Genomic DNA, 12,232 nt, shown 5'->3' with positions numbered 1-12,232 from the left:
AATTGTGATTTTAGAAGTGGGAAATGCCATTTCTGGTTTTCATTAAGCAAATATGTGTAATGTGAGAAATGGAAGGATTCATGGCAGTTCACCACGCCCTCTATCACACAAAATGGAAAATGTTCTTCAAAGAGGCTGTTTTCAAGGACACTGAGGGTTAATGTTGGAGTCAGAAGTAGGAAACAAATTTCAGTCTAAAATTTTCCTACAGTAAAATGGCTGTATCCAAATTAATCAAGAGAAGACCTATAAAACTTGAATCCAAAAAATTTTTGTTTGGTTAACCCAAGCCACTTCCCCCATATCACATTAATTGCAGAGGATTTGAGCATTGGGTAATTAATTGGAATTCCATAATACCATAGAGCACTAGCTCAAAAGACAATTTAAAAAATCTTTCCTAAAATGTGCTTTGCCTTTAAGGAAGAATATGCAGGATTTTCTCTAATCTGATTATAAAATATTAGTTTTGCTTATACCCCAGCCCTCATAATGTTTTTAAACAATATTTCACCAGCCATGAAAACTTGAGGGCAAATATGCAACTATATACAATTAACTCTGTACAATGGTTATCTTTTATTTAACAAGATTGCTAAAAGTATTCCTTTTGCAATTAGCTACTCTTTAAAAATTCAAAAAATGCAACAGGAAGCAGAAGCAAATACCTGTCATCATGGTTGGTGCAGACAACCTAATAGGGAAGTTTTCAGCCAAAATATTTTGATATAAAGGAAAACAACAGGGATAATCTGCTTTCATTTGCTTTGGAGATGAGATGATGATTAGGAGGTGTGAATATGAAAAGTGAGAACATATGTGAGAGAAAAATTTAACTGCTTCCTTGTTTGCCTTTTTTGAGAAATTTAGACAAAAGCAAATTGAGAAACATGGTTATCGCATTATTATATTTGAGGAATAGGTAAAAACTCCAAATATTTCAAGCTAATCAAGATTAGATAGAAGCAAATCTATAGTTGATTTATGTTTGCGGGAAGAAAATTATTTCATTTGTCTAGTTGATTCCTTTCCTAAGGATATTATATGGGGTCTCAGACACGTAACTAATTCCAAAACCTTTTCTCCAGGGAGGAGAGCTAAGAGAGAGTTTTACAAAGAGTACACACTAGATGTTGGCAGTTAAATCCCAGGCCATATGTTACAGCCTCAAACGAAGCCCCTCACTTTGCAAGCAAGGTTGTCTTTAGAGACCTTTATAATGTCCAGTTAAGTTCCTTGCAGGCAGTCTTGGGAGGTAGTGGACACGGTACAACATGACATAAACACTTGAGGCTTACAAACAGAAGTTACTACATTCAGTGCCTGAATGGTATCCAAATATAAAGTCTGAATTTCTTAGTTTGGCATCCATGTTCCTTTGCAATCTGCCTCAGTCTCCCAGTTTTCCTCGACACAGATCCTACACTCCATTCAGGGTGAGACACTCCCTGTTCTCCAGACACATCTGACATATGCTCCCCTCTGGCCCTGGGCTCATGCCATCTACTGCAACAGCATTTCCTTTCCTTTCCACTTAACTAGTTTCTACTCATCCATCAAGGTCTAGCTCAGGGATTTCCCAGGTGGCCTAGCAGTTAAGGATACAGTATTGTCACTGCCATGGCTTAGGTTCAATTCCTAGCCCAGGAATTTCTGCATGCCTCAGATGCAGCCAAAAAAAAATTGTGTGTGTGTGTGTATGTGTATGTATGTGTGTGTGTGTATATATATATATTTGTATAAATATATAATAATATATATTTATATTTTAAAAGATCTAGCTCAGATTCTGTCTTCTCTATGAGTTAATCATTTTTCCTTACTGAGATTTATTATCCACAATACTCAGTTGGTAGTTAACATATATGGCCTTGCATTGGTGATTTATTATATTATGGATGTCTATTTGTTTTCCAGAAATGGTAACTCCCTGAAGGGAAAAGAATTAAGTTAGCATTTACTGAATGCTTTCTGTATGATCCTAGTACTTTTTATATTATTTCAATTCAAACTGCCAAATACATATATATTATTGTTCACAATTTACAGCTGAAAAAACTAAGACTCAAAAAACTCCACCAAGGTGAATCAGCTATTAATTGATAGGACTGTCCTTAAGCCTACATCTCTCTAGCTCCAGTGGCCATACTGTACTATCCCCATCGAGTGGAATTCCTTTTGTCTTACACAGTAACAACCACAGTTTACTTGGTACATACTCAATATCTGTGCAGCAACTATTTTGCTGAAGTCAGCCTACTCTCTACTGCAGAAAGTCTAGACATAGGTCTTCCTCTATGATGCCTGATTTCTTACATACTATCTTAACGTAGCCTCATAACAGCAGTTTAACAAAACTTTATTTTTGTAAATGTACATGATGTCCAGTAATCTCCTGGACTGATTCTTTGACCTCTTGGACAAGTTAACTAATTATTTGAATATGAGGAATTCACTGCACTAGCCTTCTGACGAGCTAGATCATCTGGATAGAAGACCTCAGTCATAATCAACCCACAGCTTTGAAGCCTTCTGTGGTTTGCACGCCAAGCCATCACCTTCACAGTGCCCCCTGTTCACTCTTAAACTAATATACTTTTTCCCATCCTGATGAAAACTTTCTTTGACCCCCAACACTGTTTTTTCCTTAACAACATTGCTCACATGAATACAGCTGCATTTATAGAGAAATAAAGAAGAGGGGGCTCAGGAAGACTAGCTGTCTCCTTACACATGACCTCAGACAGTTAGTCCCCTACTGGGTTATCATGGTACTAAATCTAGGCCTTAAGACCACACGCTCTGAAACTCACTTTTTGTCAGTGTTTCCAGGGGCAGCCAAGCTTGTCTGCCTTGATGCCAAGTTATGAATTTACAGTAAGACATATATGTGGTCAAGATAACAGAATGTGCTGTTTAGCACAGTCCCTTCTATTAGGAAAAAACGTATTTTAATGAGCATGTGGCTTGGTGAGCCTAGACTCTTAGAGAAGGAAATCAGCCAGCCCTATGATCTGAATGGCTGCTGTCATTAAACTAGGACAGTCACATGAACCCATCTTGTGGGTTACCCCCACCAGCTAACACGTTTATATCAGAAACTTGGAGCCAGAGCTGGAGGGCACCTCTGCCCCTTTATCCTGGAGCTACATTGCCAAAATCCTTCTCTTAGCGCACAAGAAGTTTTGCCCTTCCCTTCTTCTCCCAATGTATATAGGTTTGTGCATTCTATTCCTAGAGAGCAACTTCTTCCTCATTCAAACATGCCTTGTTTAATATGCCTTGATAAAACAGACCCTTTGTCTTTGAGCCAAGGTCAGGTCACATACGTATCCTTGACATTGCCACGGGGCTAACATTTTTGTGCTTCCTCCTTTTGTTTAGGGTGTAGCCTTTCAGGGTTCTGATTTTGTGCAGTGGTCTCTGATCTCACCCCCACCTCAGAGCCCACGCAGTCCAACTCTCCATGAAGCAATCAACTCTGGACCCTGGAACCTGCAAAAGTTCTCAGTTCACGACTGGTCTCAGTACTTGCCTTCTTCTCTGAACTTGTACTTCACTTCTTTTTTTGGCCTCTAAAGATTTACTTGCAAGCTTAGTAGTCATTTTAAAGTATTATATAGGAGTTGTATTCAGAATTTTTAGCTGCTTTGTAATGAGCGAAGTTTTCAGGACATCTAATCTGCCAAATGGCTGGAAATAGAATCTCTGTGTGTACTCTAATCCTTTTCTAGATGCTTCTAGATCATTGTCTACTCTGAATTTTAGCACTCCTCAACACAAATATTATTCCCTTACAAGTTATTACTTAAGCAATAAGTCGCCCTACAGAGGACATGCCCAACTTCTCTCACACTACTAGAGAGATGAAACTAGAATTCACTATCATTTCACCAACCCCTTATTTTTTTCTTTATTCATGCAATATATATATATATATTGTGTGTGTGTCTTGTAGGCTCAGCCCATACTACTTCCCAACATTATAGAAACAAATAAATCATAGTCTTTATCCTTCAGGACCATTAGATTCACAGAATATACAGGTAATCAAAGTAATTTCACAACAGTAAAGGCAACAATAGTGGTTATACCAATGAAAATATAATGTGGTTTCAAAAAAGATGTGATCAGTTCTTCTAGAGGCAAGGGTGGATAAGAAAACAGAGAGGAGATAGCACCAGGCCTCAGCCTTGAAGGCAAAGTAGAAGTATAATTTCATTATAGAGATGAGGATGCAGGAGAAGGCATCTTTCTAGCCAAAGAGAACAGCCCGGAGTAGGAGAACAGCCTGGGCAGAGACCATAAGACATGGAACAACCTAATGCAAGGAAAGATTTGTGGTTGTGGTTGGCAGTTTTGTGTGGCTGGAACATGTGGTGCAAGGCGACATGGTGCCATTAGGTATTAGAGAGGTAGTTCAAAGTCAAAGGATGGGGAACTTTCTATATGCTTAGAAGTTTAGGCTCTAACCTGAGGGCATACAGATCTCTGGAAGGCTTTGAACAAGACAGTATTAGAGTCAGATATGTATTTTTGAAAGATGACCAGAAATACTTTCATAGCTTACTTCTCACCATGGATGTTTTGGCAGTTGATTAGACTTCACATACCTCAGAGGTTCAAAGCTTAAGAAGCATCCCACTAATGACCCTGAGAAAGCTTTCAGGTTTAAGTAGTCACTTCTTTTTTTGAATCCTGACCACTCTTAAGCCATCTGGTTTAGGAGAAAAAAATAGCCCATAGCACCCTGCTTCCCTCTGCTGAACATATCCCAGCTGGCTGAGAGCATCCTCCATATTCCAGCTAAACAAATGCTGCTGCTGCTATTCTGCAACAGCTGGGGGCAAGTCAGGTTGGCATCTCCCCAATTGCTTAGCACCCATGGGTTTGCGTGGTTTGGTTTGATTTGGTTTGGTTTGGTTTTGCTTAATTTTTTTTTATTTTTATTTTTAAATTATTTTTATTTTTCCATTATAGTTGGTTTACAGTGTTTCGTCAATTTCCACTGTACAGCAAAGTGACCCAGTTATACATGCATATATATATATATATATATGTATTATTTTTCTTACATTATCCTCCATCGTGTCCATCACAAGTGATTAGATATAGTTCCCTGTGCTATACAACAGGATCTCATTGCTTATCCACTCCGAAGGTCTTTATAATTATAAAAGCTTTTTATATCACATTAAAATAAAAATAATTGAGTACAGTATATCTCATCCAGGTGATGATGAAAAGACTAAATCTTTTTAGGAGAAGACTGGTGGCTCTTTGCTCTTTGGCGGTTTTACTTATTGTACCCAAGTTCCTGCCCTAGCACTTGTCTCATTCATGGGTTCTTATAACTATGTGGTTCCTCCCACTCCAGGCTCTTTATAGTCACAGTGTCTGACACAAAGTCAGTACTCCATAGATATTTACTGAAAGTTTGGATACACAAAATATGTATTTGAAGTGGATACATGGGGTTTTTTTTAATAGATAGATATAGATATAATGAATAACTAGGTTGCATCATCTACAGCTTACAACTTAAAATCTAATGCGCAAGCTAAAATTAGTAGACAGCACCTACTATGTTCCAGATATTGGGGACAAAAATCAAATGACAGGTTCCGGGGTTTCAAGATGATTATTTTAGCTGGAGAGGGAGAGAAGTTTGCCAACTCGGTGTCAAAGCATAATGATGGATACATGGAGAAAATGCTAGGAAGACACCCATCAGAGACTCTATGCGGTTGAAGCAAGTGCGTGAGGGACAGTTTCCAGATTCTGATCCTTGAGCTGCATCCTGAATGAGGAACAAGAGTTAGAATTTCTTTCCTTTGTTCATATGTAATCCTGTGTAATAATGACTACTAGTGGGCCCTTGGGTCAATTCTTTATAAATTGGTGGTGTGTGCTCCTTGATTCAATTATCAGGTGTTTACTGAGCACTCTTCTGGGTATACGAGGGATACCTAGAAATGTAAACCATGACACCACATCTTCAAGAGATTATAATCTCTCCGGAGGCCACAATGCCCTCATACATGGAAAAGTGCATAGAAATGCAGGGTGTTACATTCAGCAGACCCAAAGTCATTGGCCAAGGCAGAAGTGAGAGCTGTGGCTCAAGATATTTGGGAATGGGCCATCATGAAGAAAATTGCCCTTGAGCAGGTATAACATAAAAGTAAAAATTAAGACAAAAGGGAAAAAAGATAAAATGATATTTCAGCATGAAGCATGAGAGAACTTGGAAGGACAGAGGTGGGACTGAGTGTGGAATATTAAATCAGCTTAAAGTTACAGAGAATTACTTATCACAGGCCAAGTACCACACTGAGCATCATGGAGGAGACAAATGTGTAGCCATCAAGTGTCCCATTAAACTGCAAACAGTGCAGCATCTCATTGGCAGCCCATTGCTGGATCCACAACAGAAATATGTGGGTGTGACTGGCACTATACTTTATTCTCCATCATTGTCACCTTAAAATTCTGGATGATTCACATAAAATCTAGATTCTTATCTGTAGAAATTGGAGAATCTGTCAATACTAGTCAGTGTTCCTGCTTGGAACGATTGTCCAGAGTTGAGCAGAAGCTGCCCTTAGAGGGAACATATTCCCAGGTACAATCCCACTTCAGTTGGCTTCATTCATTAGTGTTACCTGCCCTATCCCTAAGGACTTATATTTTTCCATCCCTGATTAAAATCTAGCAAAAAGGAAAGATATTCTCATAAATAGTTACTAAGTAGAGGGTAAAGTGAAGTCTGAATCACTGTAGGAGTTGATTCATTCATTCAATAACTATTTCCTGGGTTCTTGTTTGTCAGGCATCTTGCTGCTGCTGGGGATGTGCTGGTACCTGGAATCCCAGAGTTCACAGTCTGTTGAGGGAGAAAGTTATATGAGTAAACAATCACTGGCCACTGTGATAAATGCTACAATAGAGTTATGTGCACAACACACAGTGTGGACCCAAGGAGCAAGTGATTGCCTGTACCTGGAGGGCCAGGGGAATAGCACATGCACTAGGTTTTGAGATGACCGAACCAAGGAGTAGAGACAGAAAGCAGTATGTCAGACTCAAGGAAGCATAGGATTTTGATATGACTGAAGCATAGAGTGACTGGGGCCATTTTAGCAGAGAATGAAGAGAATCAGATTCTAGTGGAAAGGTGTGTTTGGAACATTGAAACTAGAATCAAAGAATCTTCAAATTAGGAGGCTCTCCAAAGAGCCTCGGCCTGAACTAGAGAAAACAGTGAGGTTGGGAGGATACCATGTCATTCAGAAAGAGAAGAGTGTAAAGCAACACGTGATGAAGTACTGAGGTTTATGGCTCTAACGAAAGACGCTAAGAGCAGTTAAAGTGAATCTTTGATACTTTTTTGAAGTCAGGCCCTCTTCCAGCTTATGCAAATTATGTTTTACTTTAGGTGGGGTTTTTTGGGGTTTTTTGTTTTTAGTCACTCCCTCGGCAAGTGGAAGTTCCCAGGCCAGGGACTGAACCTGCACCACAGCTGTAACCAGAGCCACATCAGTGCCAAAGCCAGATCTTTAACCTGCTGAGCCACCAGGGAACTCCCTGAATTTAGTGTTTTAAATTTTCATTAAGCTCTCTCTCCATTGAATGGACAAAATGCTTAACTTGTAGTAAAGACACCGGCTCCGTCAAAACAATGAGACACCGCTGCATAGCTATTAGAAGGGAAAAATCTAGAACATTGTCAATGCCAAATGCTAGTGAAGAACTCTCATTCATTCCTGGGCGGAAATTCAAAATAATACAATCACTTTGGAAGACAATTTAATGTTTTCTTATAAAACTAAACATTCTCTTACCATATGATCCTGCAATCTCACTTCTAGTATTTACCCAAATGAACTGAAAACTTATGTCCCCACAGCAGCCTGCATATGGATGTTTATAGCAGCTTTATTTATAATTGCCAAAACCTGGAAGCAACCAAGATATCCTTCAGCAGGTGAATGAATAAATTAACTATGGTATATCTAGACCATGGACTATTATTCAGCACTCAAAAGAAATGGGCTATCAAGCCACAGAAAGACATGAAGGAATCATAAATGCATATTACTGTGTTACAAAGTAAACAAAGCCAGTCCAAAAAGGCTACATACTGTCTGACTCCAACTACACGGTATTCTGGAAAAGGCAAAACTATGGAGACAGTACAAAGATCAGTATTGTCAGTGGATGTGTGAAGGGGATGAATAGGTAGAACATGGGGTATTTTAAGAGCAGTGAAACCACTTTGTATGACACTAATGATGCATACATGTAATTACACATTTGTGTAAACCCGTAGAATGAACCTAGGGTCCGTATGGACTTTGAGTAATAATGTAGATTCTTCAGTTGTAAAAAATGCAGCACTCTGCTAGGAGATATTGAGCATGAGGAAGGCTATGTATGTGCAAGGGCAGGATGTTTATGGGAAATCTATGTACTGTCCTCTTAATTTTGTTTGACCCTAAACTGCTCTTTTAAAATTATCTTATTCACAGAGTTCAGTGGCTCAGTGGGTTAAGAACCTGACATAGTGTCCATGAGGATGCAGGTTCAATCCCTGGCCTCGCTCAGTGGGTTAAGGACCCCACATAGTGTCCATTAGGATGCAGGTTCAACCCCTTGCCTCGCTTACTGGGTTAAGGACCCAGCATTGCTGCAAGCTGCAGCATAGGTCACAGATGTGGCTCGGATCCAGTGTTGCTGTGGCTGTGGCTCAGATTCAACCCCTGGCCCAAAAACTTCCATATACCACAGGTGCGGCTATAAAAAGAAAAAAAGGTTTTGTCTTATTCATAGAAAAGGAGATCAGATTTGTGGTTGGCCAAGGTGGAGGGCTGGAAGGAGGGGGAATGAGGTGGTCAAAATGTACAAATTTCCAATTTTAAGATAAATAAGTACTCGGGATGTAATGTACCACGTGATAAATATAATTAACACTGCTAGATGTTATATGTGAAAGTTGTGAAGAGACTAAATACTAAGAGTTCTCATCACAGGAATAAACTATTTTTTATTTATTTTTGTATCTACATGATATGATGGATGTTTACTAAACATTGTGCTAAATATTTCGTAATGCACGTAACTCAAATCTTTATGCTATATACCTTACACTTATACAGTATTATATGCCAATTATACCTCAACAAAATGGAGAAAAAATTGTCTTAAAAAAGAAGATCTGCTCTTATGTTTACTAGCCCTGTAGACAATAAACTAACTTAGTAACTAGCTTAAACAAGCTGACTTACCTAAGCATCAGAAAAATAGAACTTCTAATTTTTCAGTTTTGATCCTCTAACAAGAAAAACATACATGAAAACCCTTTATTTGTAATTTTTTATTGAAGTGTAGTTGATTTACAATATTAGATTAGTTTCAGGTGTACAACATAGTGATCCAATGTTTTTATAGGTTATACTCCATTTAAAGTTCTTGGAAAATATTGGCTATGTTCCCTGCGATGTACAATGTATCCTTGTAGCTTATGTATTTTATACATAGTAGTTTGTATCTCTTAATCCCATACACTTATTTTGCCCTCCCACACCCCTTGCCCCAATGATAACCAGTGGTTTGTTCTCTATATTTTCAACTCTGTTTCTGTTTTCTTATCTGAATCCATTTGCTTCATTTCTTACATGGAAACTGTTCAAAATCTACCATTTAACATAATGGGTTGTTAGTATAAGAAGTTTAAATTAGAAAAAGTAAATCATTTGGAGTGTGCTTTGGATATTTTATTTGCACACCATTTTATAGATGTTTCTTTATAATTTGTCCCTATTATTAAAATAATCATTATAATTCACTGTAATATAAAATTCTATTTTAAAAGACATTTAAATCTCAAAAGTTGAGAAATTTCCAAATAATTTGATTTAAAGACTTGTCCAAGGAAAGTAAACAAAAGCTACCAACACTCAAGAATGATGTGTTTCAGAGTGACAGATTGGATAAAACAAACAAGAGCATACAATATGCTGCCTACAAGAGACCCACTTTAGGGCAAAGGGCACACATAGTTTGAGAGTGTGGGGATGGAAAAAGACATTCCATGCAAATGGAAATGACAAGAAAGCAGTGGTTGTTAAACTCATAAGGCAAAATAGACTTAAAACAAAGTTTATAAGGAAAGATAAAGACGGACACTATATAATGAAAAAAAGGATCAATACAAGGAGATGATATTACACTCATCAACATTTATGTACCCAATATAGTATTATCCAAATACATAAAACAAATACTAAGAGACATAAATGAAGAAATTGACAGAAATACAATAAAATTAGGATAATTTACACCCCACTCACATCAATGGACAGATCTTCAAGACAGAAAATCAGTAAGGCAACAGAGATCTTAAATAATACAGTAGGCTTAATATCTTTAGAACATTACATCCAAAAAGAAAAGAAAAAAAAAAAAACAGAACATACATTCTTTTCAAGTGCATATGGAACATTGTCTGGGACTGACCACATACTAGGACACAAGATGCCCCAACAAATTTAAGAGTACAGAAATTATTGCAAGCATCTTTTCTGACCAAAAAAGCATGAAAGTAGCAATTAAGAACAGAAAAAGAAATGAGACAAGGAGTTCCCGTCATGGCTCAGTAGGCACGTGGAAAGATGCTCAGCATCACTAATTTCTTAATTTAATTTTATTGGAGTATAATTGACTTACAGTGTTACATTAGTTTCAGGTATACAGCAAAGCAAATCAGTCATACATATGAATATATCCATTCTTTTTTCCTATATAGGTTATTACAGACTATAAAGTAGATTTTCCTATGCTATACCGTATGTTCTCTTTAATCATTTATTTTATACAGTAGTTTGTATGTTATTCCCACCCTCCCAATTCTTTCCTCCCCATAGTGGTTTCACCTATGGTAACCATAACAATGGTTTTGAAATCTGTGAGTTTGTTTCTGTTTTGTAATTGTTATTCAGCCATAAAAAGAATGAAATAATGCCATTTGCAGCAACATGGATGGACCTAGAGATTATCATATGAGTAAAATAAGTTAGAGAAAGACAAATATCATATGATATTACTTATCTATGGAATCTAATAACAAATGACACAAAAGAACTTATTTATAAAATGGAAACAACATGACTAATTATTAGAGAAATGCAAAGCAAAACTACAATGAGGTACGACAACAGTCAGATTGGCCATCATTAAAAAGTCTGCAAATAACAGATGCTATAGAGAGTGTGGAGAAAGGGAACCCTTTACACTGTTGTGGGAATGTAAGTGGGTGCAACCACTCTGGGTTCCCAGGGGATGCCTTCACATATGGGCACCCACATCCTTGGGAATGTGTGAAGATTTGCTAAGGGTACATCAGTACATGGATTAAAAAAAACAAACAAACAAACAAAAAAACCCTCTAGATCCACAAATTGAAGGTCTCCTCTTCTACAAAGACCACTTCATAAAGGCAAGAGACAGTACCCTCTCCCACTCTTCTTACTATCATGCATGCCCCAGGCCCACAAATCTCTGGGATGCCAGCCAAAATGTTGTTTTTGAGAAAGTGATTGAGTCTCTTGACTTAATAATAAATCTTTTGGCAAATCAAAAACAAAAAAAACTCCTGTATGGGGATTCCTCAGAAACCTAAATATAGAACTATCATATGATCCAGCAATCCCATGCCTGAGAATACATCAGGACAAAACTATAATTCAAAAAGATGCATACACCCCTATGTTCATAGCAGCACTATTCACAATAGCCAAAACATGGAAACAACCTAAATGTCCATTGACAGATGAATGGATTAAGAAGATGTGGCACATATATGCAATGTAATACTACTCAGCCATAAAAAAGAACAAAATAATTCCATTCACAGCAACAACAATGGACTTAAGAGATTATTACACAAAGTGAAGTCAGGAAGAGAAAGATGAATACCTTATATCTGGAATCTAAAATATGGCACAAATGGACCTATCTACAAAACAGATTCATAGACATGTGGTTACGAAGGGGGAGAGGGAAGGGAGTGAGATGGACAGGGAGTTTGGGTTTAGCAGATGCAAACTATTACATATAGAATGCATAAGTAGTAAGATCCTACTGTGTAACACAGGGAACTACTTCCAATCTCCTAGGATAGAGCATGATGGAAAATAACATGAGAAAGGAACTCAGTCTAGGTATGACTGAG

At 37.7% G+C, this 12,232-nt stretch overlaps 1 protein-coding gene across 17 annotated transcripts in view; it reads left to right on the top strand.

Annotated features, from left to right (window-relative positions):
* DLG2 (discs large MAGUK scaffold protein 2) overlaps window positions 1–12,232 on the top strand; it is a 1,971,427-nt gene that overhangs the window by 1,579,014 nt on the left and 380,181 nt on the right. The gene's annotated exons all lie outside the window — the stretch shown is intronic.

The sequence above is a fragment of the Sus scrofa genome, chromosome 9 (genome assembly GCF_000003025.6).
Source record: "Sus scrofa isolate TJ Tabasco breed Duroc chromosome 9, Sscrofa11.1, whole genome shotgun sequence".
NCBI classification, from domain to species: domain Eukaryota; kingdom Metazoa; phylum Chordata; class Mammalia; order Artiodactyla; family Suidae; genus Sus; species Sus scrofa.
Note: the sequence above shows the minus strand (reverse complement) of the source record. Positions and strands in the feature narration are given on the sequence as shown.